We start from the raw sequence: 17992 nt of genomic DNA, 5'->3' as shown, positions 1-17992 counted from the left end.
GCGTGTTCTAATGGGCAGAGAATCGGGCTCCTGTGCTGAGGGAACAGGGCTCAAAACCAAACGCCGGATCATCTCGGGTTACTGGGTGTGTGACAGTATATAGGTGCGTAGCTCACGAATTAAACTGTTTGCGAGCCAACTTGTGTCGTTCGGTGTGTGCCACTGCTTGTTGCACGCCGCTCTTCAGTGAACCTCTGATCGAGGCTATTAGCCCCGAGAAAGAGGAATGGCGCCCTCTCGCGAGTGACGTCACGGCCAGGACGCCGCTCGCTCCGGCTCGCTCGGCTGCCGCGCGCGCTCGTTCCCTTCGTGTATGCTTGGGGTATAGGTGGCTCGAGCCGTACGTATTGAAGAATAAATCGGCTTCTTTCAGCTGCAATACCTTAACCACAGTTTCTTCTTCAAAAGCGTGTGAGTCGAGAAACTTTGCGACTTGGATATCGCAAGCTAAGTAGCGTTAAAGGGGTCTACAAGTTTTTGCAATGCATATATGCGCCGTGTCTATCGGTAAATTTTGACTAAAAAAAAGAATATATGCAAATTCAACGCGCGAAGTTGTGTATGATGCTTCGCTAAATACTTAACATTCCTTTAGTATTTAGCTATGAGAGGTATTGCATTTTACGTGGAAGAAAAATTTGGTACTTGGCGTCAACATGTTATCCGATGTTAGAAAGACACTGCCCAGCGAAGCTGTCATCATGATTCCTATTACTCTGGTGTGTTGTTCTATTCAAATATGGCCATTCATTAATGCGTAAAAAAATAGTTAGGCGCGCATTTCTTATGAAAATGTTTGCTGCTACTTTCATCCCCCTCTGAAACAGGCCTCCAAAAAACGAATTGCTCATGGCTGCTAACACGACGGCGTGTCATGTAGAGTATTTACATAGTTAATTCACAAACACCATAGTAGCAATCACCTGAGAGAAAAGTTTCGTTGTTTAGATCAACAGCCACTCAATTGAAAGTGATGAAATGTATCATAGTGGCCCTCAGTAGCCTTTATCGACAATATGGCACACCCCTGATCATGTAACGGTAGCAATCGACTGTCCGTATGGCGAGGCACGCTATGTTCGCGAAACCCATCAGTTCACTTCAACTTCGAATTAAAACCATAAAGCATTTTTTTACAGCGCCAACTGGAATGGCTAAAGTATTCTCGAGCTACTACTACGCAGCTTAGATTGCCTACAAAAGGAAAATTCAAGCACCTTTTGTCTCACCATGTCTCGATCCAGCGTTATTTAATTATACAAACGGATAACTATTCGCTTCGTCGGTAGTTAAAAGAGAACCTTGCAGGCTAATTTAAGTTTGCTCCAATCCAATCGCAAACATTCATAAAGAAAGCACCACAAGCCTTGCATATACTTTCACTTGATTTCTGACCCTCCACAGGGGGAATTTCGATATCTTCAATATGTCCCATACTACTAGTCATTGACGCTTCGACTGCTTTCTGGCTGCAGCTATGCGGTCCAGCAGGCATACTTCACTAAAAAAATTGGGCCGAGCAGCCTGTGTCAGTTTGCCAAACAGATTCGTCATGTATATTCCTCAAGCAACAAGCACCAGTAAATTTCTCAAGTGAGTTTGATTTGATTTGATTTATTAATTTCCATTTACACACACACAAGTACAGAGGAGTGGTAAATGGAGGTGGATGAGGGAAAAAAGCCGCACAGACGCGGCTTGAGGTAATCTCACCCTCTTAGGTACAATATGGCTGCATGGGGTAACACATCAAGCGCCATATAAATTACATTTATATAGTGGCCATAAAACATTGCAGTTATACAATATATGAAAGCACAGTGAAATATTTCCACGATAACAATGCAAAACACACTGCGGCATTGAAATAAATAAATGATATACACTTGTTAACATAGACAAAAAAAGAGGAACATAACATGCATTATTAATCATTAACAAACGCGCTCTAAAGAGGTGAGTTGAACGTGTAGCACGGAAAAGAGAATATATATTGGTACATTCCTATTTGTACTCTGTAAATAGCTGTAAGCCTTCATTAACTTTACTTCAAATTTCCGCTGCTTAAAAAAAATAAACACGTGAAGAACCGCCTAATGTTGACAAGCAGTTAAAGAAGCAAGTGAGGCGTGTAGAATCTAAGCTCCAGTATTAAGTCACCGTACTACTGCCGAGCGTTTCTGTGAGGAAATGCAAAAATTCGATATTATACCATGAACTACTCGTCGTGAGCAAACCTGTTTTAGCGGAATAAAATCAACGTAACTGCTGTAGAAGTCATATACAGCCAACTTTGTGACATACTTGTTGCACCGCGGCAGGTATGGTATCATAACTGAATTCCTATAGGCTATGCTTTTGCGATTGTCTATCCGCGTATGAAAAACCCGCAATGGGCTGGTCTGCGTCGCTTCGGCTGGCACTGTAGCGTTGCCTTCGAGAGCTGCATTGTTGTCTAAGAAATTAGCTCTTTGAATAAATGTTCGCAAAGGAAGACGTCGTAAAAACATATTTGAGACGACCACCATAAGTATACAAGCAGAGAGAACGAGGTCGAACAAACGAATACACCGCAGAAAGCGCCCGGACAACGCACGAACTGTAGCAGACGACAGGCGCGAGTCCGTGCCCTGACGTCACGCGAGCGGCGCTCGCAGCGCCGCTCGTGTTCGTTCTCGGGGCTAATAGCTTGGGTCGTTGGGTGTGTGTGTCACTGGCTATGCATATACGCCTCTTCAATCAACCCTCCTTAAGAGGAAGCTTTAGCACGGGTGCTCCTATCTAAATGCATGTAAAAGGAGAATTAGTTTTTCTCGGCAGACACTGCACCAAATTTGACGACTTTTTCTGGTTTAAAGGAAAAACTTCAAATCTAGTGAGTGTTGGTTTCTAATTTTCGATTTAGGGCGTCGATTTTTTATAAATGTTCGCGAAAATCGAAAATTTTCAGAAAACGGAACTATCAAGTTTACAACTCTCTAACTCAGCAAGGAAAATGATTTCATAATTCTGTGAATTGTATCTGATAGTACATCTAAAGCAGACAAAATTGATATGCTACACATCAATCTCAGAAAATTGAGGAATATGGAAATACAACTTTGGCAGAACCGTTGCAGACAACGTAACAAATTGAGGCAAGATATAAATTGACATATTGAATTTGTCCGCTTTGAATGATCTAATGGATCAGTGGTAGCAATAAGGCTATATGCATGATGACGTTGCTTAAAAAAGGAAAGAGAAACGCAGCGCTGCGTGCGTTTCTTTGCTCGTTCGCAGCTACAGCGATCGAAGCATTGCAGCGATCCATGACGTCATCGTGACGTCATGATACCCACCTCGTGGTTACCGAAACGAAAACTAGTCTGTAGAAACAAGTATTACAGTACGTTATTTAGGGTGCTTTCATGCTTGTGAGTATTTCTTGCAGGGTTTAAGAGTGTTATTTAAACATTCAATGAACGCAGGAAACTCACAAGTCGGAGAGAGAGAGAAGCCATAAGGGAAAGGTAGGGAGGTTAACCAGGCTGAGCCCGGCAGGCTTCCCTACACTGGGGAATCGGGAAAGCGAAAAGGGAAGTGTCATGTCCATATATTCCCTTTCTAAAGACAATGCAAAGCTGCTACATTTCTTCAACACTGCCATCTTTATTTTTTTTGAAAATGACAGGGGGATAAGGGGTATCTGATGTGTTAGGCCAAATGGGCATGCGTAACAAATGACAGGGTGCATGGTTTTAATATGTCTTCGCTGTAATTGATTGTAGGATACTAACTGAGCGTGCCCCCTTAAGATTATACTGACTGCATCATGCGGTATATGTACCGAATATTGTGCACTCATAACTCTAGCGACGAATGCATTTACATCAGAACGGGATTGAGCCAGCTGACTTACAGAAGATCGGTAAACGTTACCTCGACAAGGCAGAAGCCTGGCCACTCCAAAATTTCGCCGGGGGGTCAAAGAATAATGATCCATACCTCTACGACTCCTAGCTGCTTTCTGCTGCAAGAGCAATCGAGAAACGTAAATAGCTACATCGTAGGTTTTACTCTACTGCAGACGCCTTCGGGAAAAAAGGAATTGAGACAAAAATAAAGAAGGAAAGAAACGACTGCAGCAGAAGTTCTCGGCACAGCACTTTTCGTCTGCTAGAGTCGCCGCGGCCTGTGATTAAATTTCATTTTTCTTCGTACGTTTCGGGAATTCCCGCTCCGAATGGTTCGCGTCGAAGATTTCTATTTGCAAAAGCTACGTCGCCCCGCCGTCCTATATATTTATCTTTCGCTCAGGTATCGCGGCTCTGACATCGTTTCCCCAAATTCGATAATATAGGGAAATCTGTTTAGCTGTACGCGCCCCTCAGCGGAAAATACCCGAAAAAGAGAGAGAGCTCGGAAAAAGAACTAAGAAAGAGAAAGAAAAATGCATCCTCGCTTATATCGAATAAGATTTATCGGGGGGTTTTGAGGGGGGCATCACGTACTAGGCAAAAGCAAGCCAGCGTGCGACTATTCATACATATGCAGTGCTCTGTTTGCGTAGGTGAAGCAGACACAAATCGATACTTTGTCGTTCGTTATTTTGCCGTAGCGCCTCGTGTGCTGGTTCACACCTGAACAAATATATTTCGCTCACGTACGAGTTCTCGTATACCGGTTCTTGTCTGTCGCGTGGAGTTGCGTTGCAAGCCATGCGCTGCGTTTCTGGCTTGGCCCTCAATTTTTTTTTTTTTTTGGGGGGGGGGGGGGTCAGGGTATAGAAGAAATAACTAAATAAGAGGGAGTGAGAGAGGCCAGACGGCTAACACAACGTTGCAGACGACGCACGCTCGCCGTGTTCGCGTGTCAGCGTTCAAAATTCGGAGGTGTGCGGAACGAACGAAATCACAGAGCAAAAAGTAGGAGCAGACGACAACTGCGAGTGCATGCACGCATCGTTGCAGACGACTCGCGAGTCGTCTTCTGCTCGCACGCGCGTTCGCAGACGACAGGGCACCCCGTTTCTCCCCCGTCTGCTGCTGCCGCAGCTAGCGCGCCGCTCAGTTATCGGTAGGACAGCAAAGCGCACGCGAGGATGGACAGACGACGCGCGTATATTTCGGGACGTCCCTGAACGTGAGGTCGAAGCCCAGTGTTGCCTGACCCGCCCGCAGCCGGTCGTTGGCGAGGGACGACGTGACAGCTTCGGAGAGGACCGCCCCCTCACCCACTTATTACCTCCCCCCCCCCATCACACACACGCACGTTTTGTTGTTCACTGCGTTTGCTTTGTTTTTACATTGCGCTTCGCACTGAGCCCTGACTGAGCCGAGGCTTTGCTCTCTTCCCCCTTTATCCAACTCCGGTGCAATGACGTCACCTTTCCCCCCTCCCCTCTCTCTCTCAGACACTCCCTCCTGCAGTTGTCCCACGCCAGCCGTGTTGCAGAGCGGTGTCGACTCTGGCGTCGGGGTTGCGGCGATGACGAATAGCGGTTCTCTACCGCCCGCCCCGTATAGCCTTACGCACCTCTCGCACCGTTATCGTCTGGTAGGGGCGCAGAAACCAGGAGAAACGAAACGAAGCGACAAATCGAAAACAAAAAAAAAGGACAAAAGTACGTCTGGACAGACAAAACACTGTCCCGGTGAGCGAATGAAAGAGTGAACGGGGGTGGAAAGAGGCTATATACGCTACGCAAGCTTCCCATCGTGAGTGGCGTGCACCCGGCAAAGCCCCGCGAAGCCTTAACTGTAGTACAAACGCAGGTTTGTACGGTCCTTACGGCGCGTTTTCAGTCCGTCTGGCACGACGCCCCGAGCGAAAACAGAAGTGCGACGAAAGAAAAACAGTATTAAAAGACAGGAGGGGAGTTTCATACAGACAGTTAGTTGGGCAACGACGGCGAGCGAATGAATAAATATGGGAACCGGCAGTGGTGGCTTTGATCTTGGCTTCGAGTGTAGTACTTCGCCGAAGCCTCGAAAAGCAGTGGGTTTTGTACGCCCAGCGAGAGCAAATACGCGAAAGCCGTCGTCTGCTCGAGTGCGAAGCAGACGACGACGAACAACGCCGGGGAATTGTGCTGGGAAAGAAAGAACTTTAATATCTCTACGTCTGTTTATTTATTTTTTCATTATTTTTTTTAGAACGTTTGCGCGTTGTGTTTTCGAAACGGTAGCAATAGACATCGTGCACTACTTGAGTTCAAACGAAAGAAAAAGTAAAAAAGTTTCACTTTAAGTGTAAGCGATCGAGTATAACATTTCCAAGACATTTGCAAAAACAGTCTTATTCGACTCCTATATTCAAACTCGTCTTTCTCTGAGCCAACAAGCTCCACTGAATGCTATTCTGGCCTAGATTCAACTTTGAAAGCATTGATAAGCGCACATGTCTGTGTTGCGCACAGATAAGCTTCTGTGACAGTAAATTTGTTTGCGTGCTTTCCAGGACCCTTTTTTTTTTTTTGCGTCCGGTCGCATTAGCTAGCTTTGTTGAGGGTGTGGGTCCGCCCCCGCCGATCGATAAGCTATGCAGTGAAGCGCGTATCCGGTGTGACTGTAGTATGGCGACAGTGGTTTGGGGCGCCAAATTCAGTGAGCAGAATCGCTATCAGACCGACGAACAAACGCACCCCGAGATTAGCACTCCGGAAATTGCTTGAATTCTCGTCCGCTTGCCTTCCTGCAGCGTTTTCTTTCGAGCTGACCTTTCTGAACTTTGACCCCCACATTTTGTACAGTCGCGATCAAAACTTTGGAAACTACGGCACCAGCAAAAAAAGAAATCAAGGGCAGTTTTGTGGCCTGGATTAGTTTAATACATTGCATTGGTCAAACACGCGCGTGTAGGGGTGTGCTCTTGATTTCAGCCGGAATGCCCAGGCTGTAAAAAACAACAAATCGCTGCACCTTTGGTCTCCAAACTTTTGATCGCGACTGTACATGTAGAAGTTCCAACCCCAAAAAACCCGAACACCGTTTCACATCAGAGAAAAATTAAAACAACTTGTTAACGTTTATTTCTTGTCATGGGGAGTGTGTATGGGTACGAAGAAAACAGTGAGAACCTAATTAGTAAAATTAATTATTACGGAAATAATTTTATTAGAAATTGACTTTGCTGAGCTATCCACAACTGAAAACTCCCTTCAGCATCCCAAAAGAAACGCTACAATACGGGCCGCTATATGTATTGGGTTTCCAGTGCATAAATCAGTTTTTAGCTAACGAATTATGCGTGTCAAAAACGACGGTGGGCTTTTTTTTGTGGGGTTAAATATTCATTTTGTTTCACGTATCATTATTGACTGCAATTATTCGTCGTACCGGCCCGATCACGTTACCGAATGACAAGTATTACTTTATTCTTCAATGTTTGTTTCAATGTTCGTTTCTAACCACCCTACTTGGACCTGCGCATGGTTCGCAGTGACTTATAAACAAATAAATAGTTATATGTATATAAAGCCTCACTGCTAAGACACATTATCTTTGTGTTTTGTTCATCTCTGCGTGGTATCTCTTTTGACGTCTCACGTGCAAAAGGACATAGACAGCGAGACGTTTTCAGGTAAAATGGTTAATTCATGATGCTTATATCTTTAGCGCCGAATAGGACAGGCGGCGAAACGTATGTCTGTCGTTCCTTGTTTCGTCGTCGCTCCCATTTTGCGCTAAACTGGTAGGAAAGTGACCGGAAACTACGCGAATTTCCGGGTGAACCATGCACCGGAAATCAACGTAAGACAGGCGATTTCTGGTTCTGAGTTATTGCATTACTTTGCTCTATATACATGACTCGGGCTGCGTAACCGCAACTGGCATCTGCATGCGTTTTAGAGACGACGCAGCACCCCAGAGACAAAGTGCGCAAGAAAAGAAATAATCAGCGACGATTTAGCGGTAAGTGCGAGGGAAATGCGTTAGCATCACGTCGCACCTCTTTGAGGTCTCGGATCCATGGTTTAAGAGCGGATCCATGGTTTAAGAGTTAAGAGCTCACTCCACCGTGTCCTGCCTCTTCGAGGAGTGAAGTGATCCGGAGCAGACGACCGTCAGTTGCACTGACGTGGGAGCAGACGACCGTCATATGCTCTTCAAGCTCTCTGATACCCTCCCTACTTCTATCACGTGACCTGCTTCCCACACTTCACACACATGCACTTTTTTTCCTAATGCTAACGCATTACAGTAATTCCAGCGGTATTAGTAAATCGCGGTTCTGGAATACCAAAGAAAACCACTCTTGCCATGGGATGCAGGATTGATGTAAGCCAGAAAAGACGCGAGGAGGAAAGACCGAATGCGGCGCCGCCTTGAAGGCTCGCCGTGACGTCACAGATTTTGACGCCGTCTGCTCTAAGCAGAGTTCCTTGTCGCTAACGAATGTTGACTACGTTACATTCCGAAGGATCCGACGGCCGGTCTTGGCAGGTTTTGAGAACTTCTGCTTGCGCCCGTTGCCGGCCGAAATACCATAACACACTTTCGAAATCCCTGACGTCACACTGACGTGCCGGCGTTGAGATTTCGGCGGGAAATTCAAAATGTGAAAGCGTGGCTTTCGTGTTATCTTCTCGTAATTGACACACGTACCTCGAAATTAACGACATATCGGTTTTGATGCTTACTGTTTACTTACATGCGTATCTAACGCAACACGTCGTACATTTTCGTTCCGATTTTAAGTGATCTCCGTGGAGATCAACACAACCGCGGCTAATTGATCAAATAGTCTGCGAAAGCGCAACGCTCATTCGGGTTAATTTTCGTTATCGATGCCCAGCCCTGGCGTGCACGTACAGTTCAGTTAATGATCGAACTGGGCCTCATATTAGCATTTCATTTCATGTATTCCACCTTAAAAGTCCCGCAGGCATTACATAAGGTCTTGCGAAGATATTCGACCGGTTCCTTCCTATACTGTGCCAGACTCTCTGGCAGATACACTCGACCTATATAGGCGTTGATAACGGCAAAGTCCTCCACTGCCTTTCATTGCTTGTGAGATTTTCAAAGCCTATATGAAGCAATGACGCGGTCTCGATCTGATAGCTTTATGCTGTAGGTACTCGAACACGGCAGCAGCCCTAGCAACAATCGAAGCACCACTCGAAGTTGTCGTCGTCCTCCATCGTCGTTCACCTGCGTTCGCGCACTCGGAAGCCGAACGGGTTTTTCAACCTCTTTCTGAACGGCGGTAACAACATACCAGCCAGCAGGCGACCGGAAAAAATGATCCCCCCTTCCCCTCTCCCTTTCTGTATATGTGCGCTAAGCCTCACACAATCAGCGCGTCTGGAGATTTCCCAGACCGGCTGAGAATTATTGCCGCTGTTGCTTCTGAAGGGGTTGTGTCTCCTTGAATGGGTTCTGCCTGCACAGTCAAGCGGAACCCGCAGACCTGGTCTTTTCTGCCCGTTCAGTTTCTCTCTCTCTTTTCTCATAGGTAGGTTGTTTTGTTTCGTGAGTGAAATTATTAGCAATCCAAGGAGATTGCGAGGCTTACGTATTGTTTCTTCGCTGGAGAAGTATCGTTACTGCCGTCGTCGAGAACAAAGAAAAGGCCGACTGCGACCTGATAAGGCTTCGAGAACGCGTTCTCAAAACACATCCCTGCGATTTGATCTTCCTTTCTTTGCCCGAGTGAGACTGTAAGAAGTTGAACCACGTTGTGGCCCTTTCGTTACGAGCGTTCGGTTTCCTTCTTTTACTTCAGATAAACTACAGGACAGGTTGTTTATTTTAGCGCTTGTTCCTATTTTTCCCGTTGACTAAACGGCCGTAGATGCATAAGCAATAGGTGATAGTGCAACCGTCGCTTTCTTTGTTTTTCTTTGATAGCTCGAATGGCTGATGTCATTGTGCTCATCAACTATTGTTTGGGGACCTCATCACTTAGTTACATCAAGACAGCTATAGACGTATCGTTTTGCAAGGCACACGACTTTGATTCTTGCAACTTCCTTTTTCGCGCAAGTGCAAAACTGCAATATTTGTAGGGGAAAAAAAAACACTAACATTTGCCCCTGCAGTGTATGCTCTCCCGCGCTCTCTATGAATGACCCTCCGTAGCGATGACGTCACTGCCGAGCCACCTTCCCATTGGCCCGCCGACGAGTCTGCGCTATGTGAGCGCCTGCCGGTTCGGCTTCGTCTCAACACACAGCTGACGCCTCTCTCTCCTCTCCAAGTTCCCAACACCTCGAGAATCGTTCAAATTTGTGTCGCAAAGTACGAAACGTCACCTACGATACTTAGGCCCAAATATCAGCGTTCGTCCACAACCTACGATTCGAAACCTAAGCAGGCACCTGGAATCGATTTTCTGATCGATAATCCCGAGCCGGCGATGCGGATGTCAACACACAGCTGTCAAGCATCCGCTGCTCTCGTAGATGAAAGAGAAACAAAGACGGCTCAAACTCACCAGCGCTGACAATCAACGGCGATCAAATTGCCTCAACAGCTCCTCGTAGCACCGTCGGCGGAGATCTTGCGACGATCAAAAGAAACAACTCGCCGTGGAAGTGCCAGGGACGCGAACGCCGCAGCTCTTGCGCGTGATGAATAATCCCAAGCTCCCCAGCGTCACGAAGCGAGTGCCCGGCGCCGTCAGGGCCGCGGTGTGTTTTGTTTTGAAGCCTCTCCGGTCGACGACGAGGCGATGATCGAGTGCGCGCGACGCTCGACGAAGCGCTTGACAACTGCCCACCGAGACACGCACAATAACACGTACTGTAAGCGCAACTTCTCCAAACAACGTCACGATAATCCTCGCGCCGTACCGTCCTTCTGTCGCAGGCGATGCGGTTGCAGAAGTGCTCTCTAGTTGCAGACGGAGTCCGTCGAGCGGTTGACAGACGACGCGCACGCGTCCGGCTCAAATGGAGGGATGATGCGAGGGCAAGTTCGTTGCAGGAGTGAGCTGTCTTTGATGCTTCGGCGAGGCAGGAGTCGAGGGGGGAGCCGATGCTTGCTTCCAACGATTCAAATACACGGGAGAGTACGCCGCCGATCGGTTCGCCGCAGAGTGTTGCGGGGAAAGCGAACACCGGTGGTGGGGCTCGCCGGGGGCGAGAGGGTGGAGGAGAGAGGACAAAAGAGAGGACGGGCGCCGGCGGCAATGCTGCAGCGAGCGCCGTCGCGTCGCGTCGTTGTAGCGTAGCTGACGCCGCTGCTCCTGGCGGCGCTCTCCGGCTTGGTTTCCCGATGCCGCCGCTATGGTGCGGAGTGGCGCTGCGGCATGGGTGGTTTCCTACTTGTGGAGAAATGAGAGAAGGAACGACGACCTAGTTACCGCGCCGGCCGAGGGAGGCAAAGCGGCGCTAGTTGAGCTACTAATTCGGGCCTGTATAGTCGTCGTTGGTGGTGGTGTAGACTCTAGTAACGTTGGTGTAGACATCGTTATCCAAATATTGGCCTTGGGGCCTGTTTTCGCCTCCATAGCCTACGCCTACAATATTGCGTCCAGGTTAGACTCCGCGATATAAGAGAAACAAGTTATGGGGAAAACATTACACACACATCCTCGGAGGCCGTCCGGATCAGCAGTCGAAGAAGAGAAAGAGAAAGGACATTGCCTCTGAGAATGCGGACGCGTGTAATCTAGGAGGCGATTGAAACGAGGACTCAGTTTCTGTGGTAGCCGAGCGAGGAAGAATGGCGCGGCACGCTCTGCCGATTAATGTCTGCACTTTGAACACCCTTTTCGTTTGTCGGAAGAGAGTTGATTTTTGCAATGCCTGTAGAAAGTTTACACATTTCATGTGTGTTGTGTTGTCACTCAATAAAACTTAAAACACCCCTGAAACACCTCACGGTCTGCAGCTGTGCGGGAAAATCGTCATCATCCTTTCGGACAATTCAGTCATATACGCTTGCACTGAAGCACTGGGAATAGGGCGTTATAGCGAGGAAATGCACCCGGAAATCAATAACATCATTAACGTCATCGTGAAGTACGCCCTTTAGGGTGTGATCTTTTTTTCACGTAACATGCAGTAATTGTCATCAGTCTTGAGTGCATCTGCTGTAAAGGGACATTAAAAACACTCAGTCAGTTTACGTTGTAACGAACTCGTAGAGTTCTTGAAAGCAAGGAAGCGGGTGTGCAGCGCTATATTTAATTTGAGTTGCGTTAATAAATTGCACTTCTACAATACTAAAGCAGCCACTCATAACGCGAAAAGACACGTACTAAGTCAGAAAGGACGCAAGAAACGAATGATACGTGACGACGGCGCCTTCAATTTCTCGCACCGGAGATTGGTGGATAATATCAACGCAAAAGTAAAGGAGTAAATACAAAGGTATGCATGCACATAGAACCATTAAAGGCTAGGTGGCGCGCGCCGCCGCCGCCCGATTCAAAGGGTTGAGCCGCAATCATCCATCCATCCATCCATCCATCCACCGGTAAGCCGTGACTTCATGAATTTTGACGGCGTTAATTCTTTAGTTGATTATTTATTGGTACAGCTGGACTCGACTGTTTTATAGCAGGGGGCACAGTTTCAGAAACTATTACTGAGAGCCCCCACAAAGTCGGAAATGCGAAAAAAAAATAATTTGAAATCCCTGACGTCACAGTGACGTATCAGTCCTCAGGTATAGGCGCGAAATTCAAAAATTGAACTTTGAGCTTTATTTTCTCTTCTAATAAATAACGTATCATCGCGAAATCACCGGCAGTGAAGTCCACCGAGAATACTTTATATCTGACAGCAATTGGGTACCAAGCGTGGAGGTTTAGAGAGAGAGAGAGAATGAAGAGGAAAGGCAGGAAGGTTAACCAGATATGAGTCTCCGGTTTGCTACCCTACACTGGGGTGGGGATGGTGAAGCTTTAAAAAAATGAAGTGCACGCGAGATTGGTAACAATTATCGTTGTGTATCAAAATTACGCCGTAAATTATAAGGCTACAATCCATAAAGGTTCAACATATTTAGAGGCGTTATCAGACAAATTACACCCAGAGAGGGGCAGGACATGAGAGCGCCAGCGCTTTTTTTGTGCCATATAAGCGTCGTTACTTTAGTACGCAACTCTTTAAAAAATCATGTGGCGTGCAGGAGCCGCTTACCATTCAGTGAGCGTAAATTCTACTGATAAACGAAAAATAGCGGCTATTCCTGTATATTATGATACTACCAAAAGCTAGTACACCCGCGTATAGGTGTAAAACATTGATATTCAACAGAATGGCGAGTTGGTGAGTGCGTGTCCGGTATTCCGGTATACGAAATGACCTCCGCCTGACACCGGGTTACCGAAGGCGTGAACGTGAGCGGCCAGGTTGGTGACGCCACCTGGTGGCGCACAGCTGAACCACCCGAACAGAGCCCACCCACGTCCAGTGGGCTGCTACGGCCTCTGTGATTGGCTCGAGTGCCGCCATTACGGAATTCGACAATATAGAATAACACCATAGTTCGGATTTTGTTGCCCAGAGGGAGCTCCCACTGGGGCGTGGATTTGAACATCAGCTATAAATATTAAGAGCGAGAGCGCTCGGTTTCAATGAGCGTACGGGCTGTTATGGACAAATAAAACGCGAACAAGTTAGGGCTAAGTAGAGGTAGCATTGCGATTCCGCTTTCGACAATTCGTGTAATGTCGGCGTGGTTTCAGCTTGCACGATCAGTGAGGCCTATTAACCGCACTTCGCGACCGAAGAAGTATAGCGGGGCGAAACGTTGCTGTCGGGTTACATTGCTTGCGAAAGGTGCTCTACTTTGGCATTATTTTGTTAAATTGTCCGCGATGATACGTAAAAGAATAGAATTTCGCATAGATACCTCTTACGGGCGCATGCCAAGATAGCGAACTCATCAAAATCACTGATTGTACTTAAATCACTGATGTACTTATGTTTAAAACGTCCGAATATACACACTGAAACACTTCTCATTGAACCTGTGCTGCAAGTCCGAATGCAAACTGTTTTAGCCAGACGAGTTGAAAGGTTGACGGCTGGGATGTTCGCTCGTGGTGTCTTATGTCTTCATGTAGCGGGTTCGTTTCTGTCATTTTTCACAATGTTTACCGTATCATTCTGGTGCGTGGTTCACGGATTAATCGATGTTCTCATATCTGACGTTCCTGTAGAGAGTTCTCGCATGCATGGAGTCCACGTTACGCGTAAATAAACTCGACAAAACTCACCAAAGAATTGCAAGTTCCTAATCCGTCCTGCAGGCGTACGTCTTTTCGTGATTCTGGAGGTACACAAAAATAGTGCAGTGACGTAAAATGTTCCAACGGACGGAATTATAACCTGCGCCTTTGAGGGGACACATATACGAAACTCCGGTTCCACGGAGGGCAGGGACACGTGCCCAGTTCTTAAATGTGGCCCCCTCGCCGGTCCTCGTACAATTGGCAGCATTGTGCAGTCCTCTTCCTCCTTTCCTTCCCATCTACAAGAATCTCCTTCTCTCTCTCTCTCTCTCTCGCACATTTGCGCGCGATTCGAATGGTGACTGCGGACGGGGGCGTTGGCGCGCTTTTCGCACCTACTGTACTACAGCGATGCTGGGCCAGCTGCGCCGAGGAAATCTCGCGCGCGCTTTCAACGCTGACGTGACTGATGAGGACCTCTCCCCAGGCGCGCGCGCTTCTGCGCGTTTCGCGCCCTTTTGAGAGAGCCGCACCGCGCCGTTTCGTGCGAGCTCGAGCGAATCCGCGCGAGCTCGACGTCGCTGTGTGTCGAGGACGGTGGAGGTAAAAATGAGCTTCTGTTCGCGTCTCGCTAGAAACGTGCAGCGCGGAGAGTTTCGGCGCGTTCGTGAGCGTTACGCCATTTGCCGAATACCGGGTTACCGGAGGGTTGTACGCGTCAGCGGCTTTATGCGGCAACAGCGCTGGTAGCGACATCTGGTGACGCAGTGTCTAACCAGATAGCATGCAAAAGTACTGAGGTGGCTTAAATATTTATTCACGGAGAGTTTCGGCGCGCCCGTAAGCGTTACGCCATTAGAGACCTTTAGCGTGTCCGGTATCCGGACAAGCGCGGGCGGTTTTTCCGGTTTAGCGGGGGCGTCAAGGTGAGCGGCCCGATCGGTGGCGCCAGCTGGTGGCGCAAAGCTCAACCACACAAACACAGAGCTAATTACTGTATTCTGCTTAGCTGCTGGCGCAAATTTACGACAGTGGCGTAATCGTGTTCACAATTACGCCGCTGCCAAAAATTTGCACGAGTGGCGAAGCAGGATATGGTGAGTTACTGCAGTTTTAGCCATGCGTTTGTCTGGTTGAGCTCTACAACATCAGGCGGCTTCACCGCTCACGTTTACGCCCCGACCATCCGGTAATCCGCCCAAACCGCTCCCGTTTACCGGAATAGCGTACAAGCTAAAAGTCTCTATTTACCGAATACCGGGTTACCTGAGGGTTGCACACGTCAGCGGCTTTATGCGGCAACAACGCTGGTAGCGGCATCTGGTGACGCAGCGTCTAACCAGGTAGCACGCAAAGCTACTACTGAAGTGGCTTAAATGTTTATTCTACTTCATTGCTGGTGTAAAGTGTTGGTAGGGACGCGGTCGTTAACCTGCAGTACTTCTACGATTTTTTTTGCGACAATAACACTGACGGGACACAACTTTTCAGGCACATTGTAATTGGGCAATACCGCGATATATGTCGTAACCAGCTTTGAATCTTCGGCACGATTCTGCATAATACGTTTTTCGGATAATACGTCCTTCCTTTTTCGGTCAGTGAGGAACAACGTATTTTCACATGGTTAACGCGATCGGCTTTTCACCTGAAATTGGATAACACGACTGCAGAAGTGGGCGTTTACCGTTATTTCTAAAACTCGTGGTTTCATATTCCAGTATACTAGCCTAAGTAAAATTTCAACGCCACACGAACAACGTGTTACACGCCCGCAGCGGTGCAGATTCTGCACCATAGAGAGCTGTGCTGGCGTGTTGGTGTGCGCGTGAGCACATCAGGGCTGCTAGTAAGCTGTTGCTCTTGTGATCGAATGGACAGACGTCTCTTTCTGGTGTGCGTGCCTAATGAACTTAAACACTTAAAGTTCAAAGTTAAAAAACTGAACAATAATATTACTTGTGGTGGTAAAGCGATGGACACTTTTCGGGGCTTCATTGCAAATGTTCATTTGAGTGAGGAAACGGCCGCTTTTTTTTTAACTTCCACAAGGACTTTTTTACGGGCATTGAAAAGAAGAAAGTTCAGCGCAAACTAACAAGTTATTAGAACGTTGCCGCATAAAAGTGCGTTGTCTGCGGTGCATCATCACTCAACGTCAGAAGAACCTCGGCTATTGAGTTTGTCACCGCGTACTCCTACTTTCATACTTTTTGGGAGCTTTCCTTGGCTAATACGATTTTCGGATTATACGTTTTATTTTCCAGTTCTTGAGAAGATCGTATCAGTGAGAGTCCACTTAGTAGCTAAGTTTGAACTAGCTGAAACTGTTGTAAAAAAAGTTTAATCTCTCCTCACCTGGCGCTATTTGTTACCATAAAAGCACTAGGCGTGAGTAGCTGACTTATTTACATAGAGTACATATTTAGTCGTTCAAATTTATCATTGAGGTTTACTTTCGTATAGCAAAATACTTGAGCATTTAGCTGATCACTCTTCTGACTCGGCCGTTACTGAACAATATTTCCAAGAATCTGGAAATAGGTCGCAGAAGCGGTTCCTGTCTCGCGCAAACATTTTTGAGCACATACTGTGTGGTCTACAAAAAGCGGCACTGCATTTCGCCGACTCTCGTAGTGTACAGTCTTTTTTTTTTATCGTTAACAGGTTTTTGAAAAAATTCCACGCACAGTTCGGAGATATGATGAAACTTGGCCGTTGCTATTCAGCACGTAGCGAAAGCAAGCGCACACGAAACACCGGAAGTCCAGCCCCGCAATCTCATCAGAGGGATACGCCCAGTTATGAAATTTACGTCGTAAATTTGAATGACAGCAGCTCGCAAGCTTTTGCTGGGCACACTTCTCTGCTGGCCAGATAAAATATACCTCGTTGAAGTGACGGCCATGTTCGAGCCAGCTCGCCAATAACACCGTTAAGTATTTCATCACCGTTGTTCTGATTTCGCCCGTCGCAGACGACGTCCACGTGATGTAAACGCGAACATTCTAAAAGACATTGCTAAGCTATGGCTCCTTAATGTCATAACAATACTTCAAACCGTGTACGGTTTCTGCTTGTGCCCACACTCGACACTCGTAAACACGTTTGCGCCTTTTGCGGTGCAAACTTATGACGATTATATGAGCCCCATAGGCTGCAAGCGTTTTTTTTTTTTTTAAGTATGTACCATTCACCTGAATCATTACGATGCACCGGTCAAAGCGACATGTGGATTAATTTTCTCTAGTCTGATAGACTGGCGCCACCTAGTTCCAGATGTCGCAACGCTGTACGGTTCTAAGCAGACGACAGCGCTCTGCTGGCAGTGCCAAGCGAACGCGCTTTGTGCCTGTTCGCTTTGTGCTGCGCACAGCAGACGACGCGTCTCCTTCGCCGCGGCGTTGGGGAGGGGCCCCCCGAGCAGACGGACTTCGCGCCTTCGTGCTTCTTCGCACCTGCCCCGCAGCACGCCGATGCAGACGACGAGCCGCCGCGGTTTGTTGACCCCAAGAAGAAGACGGACTGAATATTGTTTTTGTTTCTTCTTCCGGTCCTTCTCACGCGAGCCGGCCGCTTAAGGTACATAAACGATGGAGGGTGGGTGGTCGCGTTTGGGAAATCCTGATGGATACGCTCCAATGAGCAGTTTCTGGTGTGCGGCAGCCCCGAATCGCTATAGGCTTAATCTTTGATTTGGCGGGTATGATTGATTCATTCCAGTAAGCGTCTTCGTAAAGTCATTTACAGGCAGATTCGAAAACTACAGCCGTACAACCGTTTTCCTATTCCCTATACATATACAACGGTAAGACTGGTAAGACGTGAAGCTCGGACTGGTTTCGCTGTCAGTAAAACGAGAACCATCGAATGCCAG

The 17992-nt window shown here is 47.4% G+C and overlaps 2 protein-coding genes across 4 annotated transcripts in view; one reads left to right on the top strand and one right to left on the bottom strand.

Annotated features, from left to right (window-relative positions):
* Window positions 1-17992, top strand: part of LOC135910376 (leukocyte receptor cluster member 8 homolog) — a 147958-nt gene that overhangs the window by 45031 nt on the left and 84935 nt on the right. The gene's annotated exons all lie outside the window — the stretch shown is intronic.
* The window catches only part of LOC135910374 (neuronal-specific septin-3-like), a 102897-nt gene that overhangs the window by 60409 nt on the left and 24496 nt on the right, over window positions 1-17992 (bottom strand). The window contains exon 1 of one of the 2 annotated variants that reach the window (XM_070524226.1): window positions 10423-11198. The exons of the other annotated variant lie outside the window; for it this stretch is intronic. The gene's annotated coding sequence lies outside the window, so the exon portion shown is untranslated. Of the gene's footprint in view, window positions 1-10422; window positions 11199-17992 lie in introns of those variants that run through there. 2 annotated transcript variants of the gene reach the window in all.

This window comes from Dermacentor albipictus, chromosome 8, assembly GCF_038994185.2.
Source record: "Dermacentor albipictus isolate Rhodes 1998 colony chromosome 8, USDA_Dalb.pri_finalv2, whole genome shotgun sequence".
NCBI lineage: Eukaryota > Metazoa > Arthropoda > Arachnida > Ixodida > Ixodidae > Dermacentor > Dermacentor albipictus.
The sequence above is the reverse complement of the archived record's forward strand: the minus strand, read 5'-3'. Positions and strand labels throughout refer to the sequence as shown.